The sequence below is a fragment of the Cupressus sempervirens genome, chromosome 5 (genome assembly GCF_028749045.1).
Source record: "Cupressus sempervirens isolate cs-2001-9-10 chromosome 5, ASM2874904v1, whole genome shotgun sequence".
Lineage (NCBI taxonomy): Eukaryota > Viridiplantae > Streptophyta > Pinopsida > Cupressales > Cupressaceae > Cupressus > Cupressus sempervirens.
In genome coordinates, this window is record NC_143122.1 from 741,076,473 (window position 1) to 741,087,619 (window position 11,147).

The window sequence follows — 11,147 nt, forward strand, 5'->3', positions numbered from 1 at the left end:
ACCATGCTTGATCACAATAATTTCATGCATTTTCATGACATTTATGTGGCACATTTTGTCAAGTAGGTGCGATTTTCCAACTTCCTAACATGATATGTGGCCATAGAGTAGTTTGGAGAGTTATATCACCACCAATATATGATATCTCCTCCATATTAAAAACTAAAGGTTAACACATTGTGTCAAACAATTCACATGTAGTGTCACCCTTAATGAAGATCATTCGAAAAATAGATCACCAACTTATTCTCATCATTGTGAATTGGGAATCGTGCATGAGTCGGTTATATGTTGTTGCAAATTAAACATGTTGATGGTTCGGAACCCAAGTGTTCTATCAACTATTTATCATGCTTGATTACCCCTTCCAAGTGAATGCTACTAACTGAGGGGGTCAAGCATTTGGTCAAACAATTGGTGCTTTGTCCATGCTTATTGAATTCATGTGTCTTATCTGTGCTTGTTTGATGAGTGTTCATGACCAAATTTGTGGGTTGAAGGTTGGATCATTTTGTTAGACACTTTGTACACTCCCTTCAATCCACTGCTCTTAATGCATTGTGTCAAACAACCACTACTAGTTCTATACTCCCATCAATGCTACAGGTTGGAGAAATGAGGGATAGTTTTTCCAAATGGGTCACACACCTTGTTTATGTTTCTGAATGGGTTGTGTGGTTTGTCTATGCTTGGACAAAAGTGTGATGAGTAAGTGTGTTAGGAGTTTCTCCACCGGGTTCGAGCCTTTAAAGGAATTGCTACTTTTATCATGCCAACTTATATAGATGCCATTGTAGATTTGGATCATTGGTCTCTCTTCCACATGGATTGCCACATTCTTAGTGTGTGTTACCTTATATTGCTTGAACCTTATTTCATGATCTGACTGATATCTAAAGCTGGGTTGAGCATTGTGTCAAATACTTGGGCTATGCTCTCCATGTTTCCTCAAACATGATGTTCCATGAATCACATGTATGGCCTTGGGCTCATTCAACACCAATCGTGAGAAGGATCTGAGAGCTTGTGAACAAGATGAAATAACTAATTGGCATTCAAAATGTCTTTGCCCACTTGATCCATCATTCACCAACCAATCTTTCTATGCTCGAGCTGGAGGTGAGACATAGATCATCAAGCACACACTTTAAAACTTCAAATGCATGTGCTAATTACTTTGAAACTTGCATTTGTAAACTTGCATTGGGAGTGGACTTGAGAATTTATAAATCATTGTTCAACTAATTTGTTACCTTCAAACTCACATGGACCACTAAATTCATTGCAAAAATATATTAATAATCTCCTACAACATTGTGATTGTGCTACGTATAAGATACTCTTCACTTTCTTTGAATCATCTAGAGCTCTTCATCATATACAAATAGTGATGCTAGCTTGTCAAAACTAGATGCCTTCTCTTTGGCTCTATATTTAATCCATTATCTCCACTTTTAAATCTTTTACTTTTATCAACTGAAAGATTAATAACCATCTCAGAAATATGTGTTCAGGAAGTTTATCTTAACCCCTCTTTTAGATGGAGAGGTTAAGATTTCTAATTGAAACACGTATTTTGGACCCCGAACCTTAACCTTTTTAGATCAGTTTGATGGTTAATGATTTATTTGGAAACACATTTTTTGGAAACATATCTTAACCTTTTTGATGGAGAGGTTAAGATTTTAAGATGAAACACATGTTTTGGGATGCTTCATTAACCATTGATAACTTGAGACTTGCGAATCGGATTTCAAAAATTCAAAGTACTGGATGTAGCTAGAGACAACATGGATGCATCAAGGTCAAAAAACTATTAAAAATGTAATGGATAATTGGTCCTTTCAAAGCTTGACGTTTTATACATTCGAACTTGTTTTGAATCAAAACATAGATAGAATTTTCACAATTTAGGAGGTACAAGAACCATGACAACAAACCTAATTAGCTTTTAAATTAATTGAATAATACTTTTTAAAAATAATTTGAAAGAACAAACAAATTTATATACAAATTAAAAGTGTCGAAACCAAAAGCTAATGTAATCTTAACCTAATATCAATATATTTGTAGAGCAGATGTGAACATTTTCCATTTCCCGTTGTTTGGTCATCACCGATCTTATTTGGCCATTAACGATCTTATTTACATCCTTTAATAATAAATTAAAGTATTTGTTGGCTACCATTTTCACTCACTGAGTTTCATACAAGTGAGTTGCTATTTGAGTGGAGAAGCAACCACGAAATCGCCATCCATGTGGAAGAGTGTGTTGGTGTTTGAAAATGTTACCCATTTCCAATTACCCTAATCAGAACAAGATGCATCTAGGGGCAGCTAACTCCCATTATCAACACATCCATTCAGAGACCAGGCCAACTATAAGGCATGACCCTTCTTCTACTTCAGGCTCTGCAAAACCTAGGTGGGTAGACCTGTAGATTCTTTATATGGTACCAGTTGTCAAAGCATACACTGAATCTAATATGAAGCAGATAAAACCCTTATTTCTTCTATACTCAACCAAGAATCATAAGCATGAAATAGCTAAGAACATAAATCATGAAACTGGCAAGCTAAGTGTGGGTTAAGATTGAGTAGCTTTCAACATAAAAGGGAAAATTGATTTAATATGTTGATAACAGCAAGACCCAAGTATGAACAACAGAACTTAATGATCCTATCTCTGACCAGTGCCTTATTTATTGGGCAATTAAATGAATCATAACCATACATCTCCTGAAAACCTCAGATGTATCTCTACATCAAGATCCTTGATCTATCTTTCACCTTGTGAATAGACATCTGCTACAGAATGAATCTCATACTCAGAACATCCTATCATGAAATCTGCAAACCCTGTGACAAATATCAAGCAATTACATGGTTCTTTGTTCCATAAGAAAGACATTTTAACCCCATACATTTCAAAACGAAATGCAACCTAATTCATGCTCTTTGATCACAAATTAGAAGAATTAACAAAGCCATAATCAGGAGACAAGATTCAGACTAAACTTCAAACCTTTGCTACTCTTTATTTGCTTTCCTTGAAACCAAATACATGAAATGTACAGGAAACAACTCATAAATCACCTAACAGACCAGAACTATCTGCATAAAACATGAATGTTGCTCAATACAAAAGAGAAATGCTGGGTGTGTGGCTTTCACAGCCTGAGCAGAGCTCCAAGAACTGGAAATAGAAAACCAACCAACAACCTTTTTTCAGGGAAGAAGACAGAATATGTATGGAGAAGGCAATTCCCGGATTTGATTTGCAATTGACACTTGTCTATCTGAAAAACCTTCTTAACAGGTTAAAACAACTCTTTAATCTTTCCCCTCAACTGGTGAATCAAATCTTTTCATTTTACCTCTCAAGAGCCTCAAATATCTCAGCAACCTAATGATGAAATAATGTAACTGATTTTGATAAAAAAAAGAACTCAATGTAAAAAGTGAAAATCAGTTCACAGTGACCTCCAAAATGCAAGAAAATTGCTGAGAGTTGATTTTTCTCCATATTCAGATCCCGACAAGCTTTTAAAATTGCCCTCTAACCAATTTTGATGCTCTAGAATCAAGTTTGCTCATTCTGTCGCTAATGGCCCAAGAAACACAAATTGACCTATAACTCGAACTGGTGAGCACCTGTGCAAGAAACAACCTCAAATTCGGAAAATTCAGATCTTCCCGGTTCCGATGGTATATTGGAGTGCCCAATTTGGTTAAAAATTGCCCCAGATATTGCCTTTTGAAAATCTCAGTCTTGTTCATGACTTCCATGTAGTTTTGCAAAAATTTTAACTTTTATATAGTTTCAAACTATATGATAAGTGAAAATTTATTTTAAAAAAATCTACCCCACATGATCTTTTAGAAAAAAAAATTTTAAAATTTTTTTTTTTTAACCTTTGAAAATTCCACCATATGTTTCACTCGGGTCAAACTTGGTTTGACCATATCACCATGTGTCACGTGCTGATTCGCTGATTTGACTCTTGCCGAATTCTTGAGTTTTCCGGCAACCTCGCTATATCGCTAGCCGGATTTTTGAGATTTTCCGGCAAGCGACATAGCGACCTGCCGGATTTTTGACTTTTCCGGTCGGATTAAACTGCTGACGTCATCATTTGGGCATGCATTTTTATTTAAAATTTATTATGTCATTGCCTAACTGGCCAACTGGACCCACCTACACATGCACTTGGCTTCAAAAGCCACTATCTTATTGACACTAAGCATTGGACTGCAAATGTATTTAAACATTATTATAACTCCCCACAGCTCCAATGTGGGACAAATGAAACTTAATGAATATTAGATCAACGCACCTGTAGATGCTCTTCTTGTGCTATGGCTTTGCATATCTGCTGTGTAGAGCATTTCATTGCCCATTGTGAATGTTTATTTCAAAACCTGGGTGTTAACTTGCTGTCCCATATGAAGTTCTTCACCTGCAAAACATGGATCTCTCTTCTTTGGTCATTTTTGCCATGAATCTGCAGACTCCCCATAGTGCTGGTCGTTTTTAAGCTCATGGGCACTTAAAATGAAGCTCCCCCCTTCTAAAACACATGATACTGTTGCTGGAGGAAGCCATGGGCTTCAAAAACGTGGATACATGCTTCCTTGAGCTTTGTTTCACTAGCAAATCTGTACATTTTATTAAAAACGTGGACTGCTCCTTCCTCTGGCTGCATTTTGTTTATTTATGGATGTCTCCTTTTCATGAGCAACTTTGTTCTGTAGGAGTGTAGATGTGGAAGTGTTGCCATTTCATTATTTCAGCTGTTCCTTGTCATTAGACATGCTCTATGTTGCATATTATCTGCTTGGTTTCTCTTGGCTCCATCAAAAAAATATTGGCATCTTAGTATGATTTTGCTGTTTGAGTTCTATTCTTGAATGTTGAACTGGGAGATCCTTCAATCTGAGATCCCCTTTACCTCACCTCCATATGACCCGGATATTTATTTTATTGTCTTCAACAGAAGTATAAAATTGTTTTCTCTTTTGTCCGGTCATTGTGGGCAATAACATAATTGTTTTTTCTTATTTCTTTACCTCTCCATTATGCGTAGGATCCCTTTGCAATGTGAGCTTTCTCCTTATTCCTTTTAGACAATATGATAAACATATGAAATGCATTTCAGTGATTAACATTATTACAATCTCTCCTCTGAGATATCTTTAAGTTCCCTTGAGCTTTATCAATCCTAGTAGATTGAGCCGGGCCTCAAGTGGGTCCGGCTAAAAAATTTCGTTTCCAAACAATTGATTCGACCAATTGATCCCATGACTCCATTGCAATGACTGGAATTAAAAAATCACAAGAACATTACTTTAAAACTCCTTCTTAAATCATTTCCGCACCATTGTGGAAATTGTGTCAGGAGGCCTGCCAGGTGGCTGTAAAAGCTAACTTAATCAAGTAACCAGGTTGTAAAAATTGGCATGAGTGTTCAATCCTGTATACTTTACCACACTGCAAATTTTTAGCCCATGACGAATTTCCAGTCAAAAGATTTTAATTGCCGAACATCCATACTTCAAATATCCTGCAGGCAGACAATGTTAAAAAACATAAACTGGGCTCGGATTCGGCATCATAAACTAGGTTATTGATCACTTGGGCTTCTGAAAATTGGGATATAGGTTCTTTGCCATGAGGAGAATGGAATTCTATAGTTTGGGCTCTTGACGAATCACCGGGCACATTTGGCGAATTTTCGAAAATAGGCACTTGGAAATTTTAACTGGCAAATGTGTCAAAAAGTGATTTTTGGCAAATGTACGAACATAAGAAAGTATGCAAATGGATTCATCATGACTTAAGAATTGGCATACTTCAAGGATTTCTAGGACACAACACAATGGTACAATCCATTTAGGCTAGCCAATCACAGGATCAAAGTTATAACATGCCGAACAGGGGTACGGATCAATCTGGATACCTTAGCCGTAACAAAACAATGCAAACTGGGTTTTTGATCATGTTAGCAAACTGATCAAATGGATTTGACATGATCTCAAAATTGGAATGTATGAAGTTTCTTACCCCTAGAACACAATGCAAAAAGAATTTTTTCATTTGGGTCAACTGGGTCAAAGATATGATTGGTCGAACAGGGCTTCCCAGAATTGTGAACAACTAGTTAAATGCACAAAGCAATGAATGACCAACTTTGTGGGGTGCAAAACCTAGTCAAACGGATTCGAAATGACTTGAAAATTGAAACATAGGTTCTCTATTATGGACACTAAACATCCCCAAAGTGACTAGTCATGACACAGTCCTGGGTAAAAGATATTCAGATGCAAACTGGGCCTCTGATCGCTATTTGACACTTGGGCAGAATTGCAAATTTTGACACTAGCTCAAAATGGGACTTCACAGAATGGTTCGAAATGTCAGTTTAACTTCATAGAACACATAGATGCACTAAATGAAAGGTGTTAGAAACATTAAACACCTCTTAGGCCTCAGACTAACAACCGGGTACAATCTCATTTAAAAGCATTTATAGGGCTAATTTTTCTCAACAGGGTTCAAAATTGACCATGCAAATTTTAGCGCCAACAGAGTGGTAGGTCGAGACTTTTAGACAAGGAATATATATTCCATCGGATTATTAGTGAATGAACACCACCGGTGCTCGCCAACTTCTGTAAGAAAATTGTAGCACAACTTCAAAGAGAAGAGCATCTGTCACCATCGATGCAAGGAAGAATACTCTGCACGACGGAGTATCACCATCAATAAAAGATGGATGAATAGTAATGACGGAGTATCACCATCGATAAAGGATGGATGAATAGTAACCATCGATAAAGGATGGATGGATCCATCCATCCTTTATCGATGGTTACTATTCATCCTTCCTATAAAAGCGGGTGAACGCCCCTTGCTACAAAGTAATCTTAGAAATCTCAAGGTACTCTTTGTATTCTGTCCCAATTACTACCAATTCCAGTAAGCGTTGTCCATGGCCTTGTCTCTGCAAGGATACCTTATTCTATGGGTGGGTATTAAGGGAATGCTGATAGTACCCTTGCTCTCCGGAGAAGTGAAGAACAACGCCCTGGTTTGTCTCAATTGGGAGCCACTTTTCACCATCTTCGCGATCAGTGATGCTGGTATGCTCCTCTTGCTTGCAGAGAAAGGGTATACACAGTTCATGGACGTCACGAGCTTGCAACAACCACAGCCACAACCTCAGCCATTTCATGTATATTGCTAAATTATTTTATGTGATGTCACATAGCGCGTATGTGTTATGTGATTTCATATAGCATGTAGCGTGTGTGCACTTGGGTTCCTAGGCCATAGCGCATGCACATCATAGCGCGTGTACACTATAGTGCATGCACGCTATAGGAAAATTTGAAAAATAAAAAGGGTGTCATCTTTTTGGCACCACAACTTGGTGCATTCATCTTTTGGTTTCCACTAATATGCATGCTCTTAAGGTAACCATAATGATTTGTGGTTATGGCATCAAAGATATAGTCATTTGCATTTTCAAGGGTTAAGTTTGCTTCATAAAAAGAACATGGTGAGAGGACTTCCTACCATTCAGGCAAAAGAAGAAGTTTGTTCAGGATATGCTCTTGGTAAGAAATACCGAGAAAGTTTTTCAGTGAACAAATAAACTCATGTGTGGCATGAGAAATCATCAATAAAAGTCAGTTTTGTAGTTAGCTTCGTAGGCATTGTTTTTAATTATTTTAAAAATAGTTTGCATAGTATGCAAAACTGTGATTACCATGCAATCTCTTTGCATGTTATTGTTTAAAATTTTAGAGTGTAGCAAACATTGTCTTTCTCCATCAGTGTTCAAGGAGAAGATATTTTAGTTTTCTTTATAATGTACACTCTTTAATTTTAGAACATACATTCAATAAAAATAGAGTTTTTATTCTCATCTCTATTTTTCATTGTTTATGATCTAATGTACAATTTTTAATTTCAAAACATACATTCAATAAAAATAGAGTTTTTGTTCTGATCTTCGTTGTTCGTTGTTTATGCTCTATTTTTAAATTTTTTTTATTATTAGTATAGCATAAGAGCTTTTATTTTAGATCTTCAAAATTAACCATTCTCTCCATGACACCCACTCAATATGCAACTCCAATCAACCAAAATATTAAAACCTTTAGTGAATCCAATGCAAAAAGATATTGTAACAAACACTAAACCTTACTTGTAGCTCAAATAATGCACCTCAACATACATTTCGATGTAATGATGATCTCAACCTAAAACATAAAAATAAAACATCATTTCTCCTTCATGTTTTCAAAACCAAAATGTGGAGATAGTTTTTTGTCAACACAAAAGAGAGTGAAGATAGCTACCCATGCTACTATGCATGTAGGCAAAATGTGGCAACAAAAATAACCCATGTCAATTATTTATAGTACACGTGCTAATTGTGGAAGCTCATGCAGTATGCCACATTATCCCTCCTCCTTTTTGTTGTAAATTTTTGAAAGAAAATATGAAAAGGTGGCTGAGAAAAGGAATGACAACCAATGACGAAAAAGAAATAAAATGGGAAAATTACATTTTAATACAAAATTTCACAAGCACCATATGATAAAATAGTTGTGTGCTAATTTCAAAGAATGAATTAATTGAAAAAAAGAGGTTGAAAACTTTAGTTTCGAGGACCAAAAAAAATTAAAATTATTATTAAAAACTAAAAAGTATAATTGAAAGAGATAAAAGTATAGTGAAAGAGAAGTAGAGGTGAATATATCTAAAAATAATGTTTAGATATAGGGTCAAGTTCTCTTAAATTATATAATCTAAAAAAGTTATAAATAAGTGAAAAAAAATTAGCTAAAGGAGGTAAAATTATCAATAAGTCTTTTACAAACCACTATTGTAATTTAGGATTAATTTAGTATTGGGGGATAGTAATAGTTAAGCTAGGCTTGAGCTAAGGTGTATACCTTAATTCTAGTCCATAGCTTTAAGGAAAAACAGTAACTTTAATCATAATATAATAGTGATTTGTTGAAAAAATAATTTTATATTCCTATTAATATACTAAATGAACTCTAGTAACAATAACTTAATTCTACAAGTAATATTACTCTTAATTTATTAGAATCCTAATAATCTATAATTGATATCTAATAATTATTTTACAATTCTATAATTTATTGCTCAACACAAATTATATTTTATACATCTTATCTAGATTACTTACTATACCCTAAAATAATTACTCAATAAAAAGTCATTATACTAATCCTAAAACTTAAATCTAATTAACTATTAATTTAGTTGAATAATATTTTAAACAATAATTTGAAAGAACAAACAAATTCGTATAAAAAATAATAAAAACCTCAAATCCAAAAGCTAATGTAATCTCAACCTAATATCCATATATTTGTAAAGTAGATGTGAACGTTTTTCTTATTTACACCATTTAATAAATAATAATAAATTAAAATATTTGTTGGCTATCATTTCCACTCACCGAGTTTCATACAAGTGAGTTGCTATTTGAGTGGAGAAGCAACCACGAAATCGCCATCCATGTGGAAGAATGGTAAATCGAGACTTTTAGACAAGGGAATATATCCCATCGGATTATTAGTGAATGAACACCACCAGCGCCCGGCCGCTTTTATAAGAAAATTGTAGCACAACTTCAAAGAGAAGAGCATCTGTCACTATAAGTTCTATTCATCCTCTATTCATCCACTTATAAGTATAGAGTTCATCTTATACACATAAAGATGAATAGTAATTAGTTGTATCATCTCCGTGCATCGATGTGACAGATGCTCTTCTCTTTGAAGTTGTGCTACAATTTTCTTATAAAAGCGGCCGGGCGCCCCTTGCTAGAAACTAATCTCAGAAATCTCAAGGTTTTGTATTCCGTTCCAATTCCTATTGATTCCAGTAAGTGTTGTCCATGGCGTTGTCTCTGCAAGGATACCTTATTCTATGGGTGGGTATTAAGGGAATGTTGACTGTACCTTTGCTGTCCGGAGAAGTGAAAAACAACGCCCTCGTTTGCCTCAATTGGGAGCCACTTTTCATCATCGTCGCCATTGCTGATGCTGGCGTGCTTGTTTTGCTTGCAGAGAAACGGTATACACAGTTCATGGACGTCACGAGCCTGCAACAGGCACATCCACGGCCTCGGCCATTTCATGTATATCGCTTGCATTTGATAGAGCAGTGGAAAGATCTTTTCTTGATCCTTCTCTACATTGTCTTATCTGCAGTAATATTAAGTATGATCTAAAGCCTTCGCGGACGCTGCAAGCCGCTGCCATAGAAGATTTTCCCTTCCTAGGAAAGGCGGGCAATGGGATGGATATGGGAGGATCCTTCACTCATTTCATCATGTATGTTCACGTTTGTAGAGGGTAATATGTTTGCATTGTTACTTCGACTCATTCGCCCAGGAACGATTAAGGTCGGCCTTAATTTCAAGATTACTCTGCCCTGTATGCAGTCACTGCAAGTCCATTTTGTACTGCTAATAAGTATTTTGTGGTTATATGAGTGTTGAAATCTTTGCATGTTTGTTTTGTTTTTCTGGGTCAATATTCATATTGTAACGTCTGTTTTACTTTTCTTCTTCTGAGTTGCCGTTTCATTGGTTTTTATCATGAAGATTTAACTATAATTCAATTGTAATCGAAATTATTTTAATAATTAAAATATATTGCTCTTTCTCATTTTAAGTACTTCTTATTATAGATTTTATTTTTCTTTATAAAAAATTTATGCATTAATTTCCTACTTTGTCTTGGTGTTGTATATTTGTACAATTATATGAATCTATTTATTATTTAACTTCTTAAATGATACTTTATTTGGATACTTGTAAAAAAACAACATTACCATACCATCCTCTAAGATTTACTATTCCTTCTTAAATTATGGGTTGCCTTCTTTCTTGTGAATTTAGGGCTTGTTTGGCTGCAAAAATAGGAATAGGGGAATAGGAATACGTATTCTGGAATAGAAAATGGGGCTACGTATTCTTGATCTCTATTTGGTTCAGCCAATATTTGATGGGAATTTGCGAACCCCAAAATTTATGTTATCTTTAAAAAAAAAAAGTTGAATAGGAATATGTATTCCAATAACACCTATTTGGGTG